Source organism: Calidris pugnax, unplaced genomic scaffold, assembly GCF_001431845.1.
Source record: "Calidris pugnax isolate Ruff unplaced genomic scaffold, ASM143184v1 scaffold405, whole genome shotgun sequence".
Classification (NCBI taxonomy): Eukaryota; Metazoa; Chordata; class Aves; order Charadriiformes; family Scolopacidae; genus Calidris; species Calidris pugnax.
The window spans coordinates 34,451-35,724 of record NW_015091114.1 but is presented as its reverse complement, the minus strand read 5'-3'; positions in this window follow the sequence as shown (position 1 = coordinate 35,724).

Here is a 1,274-nt window from a genome sequence, read left to right as displayed (position 1 = left end):
CAGGCTGGGCCTTGCACGCACACCCTTGGCCTTGCACGCTCACCCTGGGTCTTACACACTCACCCCTGGGTCTTGCACACTCACCCTGGGTCTCGCACGCTCACCCCCAGAGCCTTGCACGCTCACCTGTGGCCTTGCACGCTCACCCTGGGTCTTGCACACTCACCCTGGGTCTCGCACGCTCACCCCTGGGTCTCGCACGCTCACCCCCAGAGCCTTGCACGCTCACCCCCGAAGCCTTGCACGCTCACCCGTGGCCTTGCACTCTCATGCTCCCCCTGGGTCCTGCACGCTTCCGCTCACCCCGGAGTCTTGCACGCTCACCCCCAGAGCCTTGCACACTCACCCCCAGGCCACACACGCTTGCTCTGGGCCATGCGCGCTCACACTCACCCCTGAGCCATGCTCTGTCCTCCCCCACCCTGGGCCTTGCACGCTCACGCTCAGCCCCACCGCCGTGCACGCTCAGCCTCCCGCCTCCGGTCGTGCACACTCACCTGCGAAGCCATGCACGCTGCAGCTGTGCACGCTCGCTCCCCCAAGCCCGGCACACTCGTCTCCAGAGCCTTGCACGCTCCCTGCCTCCCCTAGAGCCTTGCACGCTCGTCGCCAGCCATGCACACTCACCCCCCAAGCTGTGCACACTCAGTCACCCCCAAAGCCCTGCACACTCACCCTTAGAGCCTTGCACACTGACTGCCAGCCGTGCACACTCAGCCCCGAGCTGTGCACGCTCACCCTCACCCCCCCAGAGCCTTGCACGCTCCCTGAGAGCCCTGCACACTCCCTGTCACCTCCAGAGCCTTGCACGCTCACTGTCAGCCCCAGAGATGTGCACGCTCACTGCTAGCCTTGCACACTCAGCCCCCAGCCTTGAACACTCACTGTCACCCCTGGAGCCTTGCACATTCACCGGCAGCCTCACACACTCACTGTCAGCCCCAGAGATGTGCACACTCACCCCCCAGCCTTGCACACTCACTGTCACCCCTGGAGCCTTGCACGCTCCCCAGCAGCCTCACACGCTCCCTATCAGCCCCAGAGATGTGCACGCTCACTGCCACCCCGAGCTTTGCACACTCACCCCAGAGCCTTGCACACTCACTCTCACCCCCCCCCTTAACCTTGCACACTCACCCCCAGCCTCACACGCTCCCTGTCAGCCCCAGAGACGTGCACGCTCACTGCCAGCCTTGCACACTCACCCCTCCTCCTTGCACACTCGGCGCCCCCTCTCTTTGCACGCTCGCCCCCGGCTTTTGCACACTCGCCCC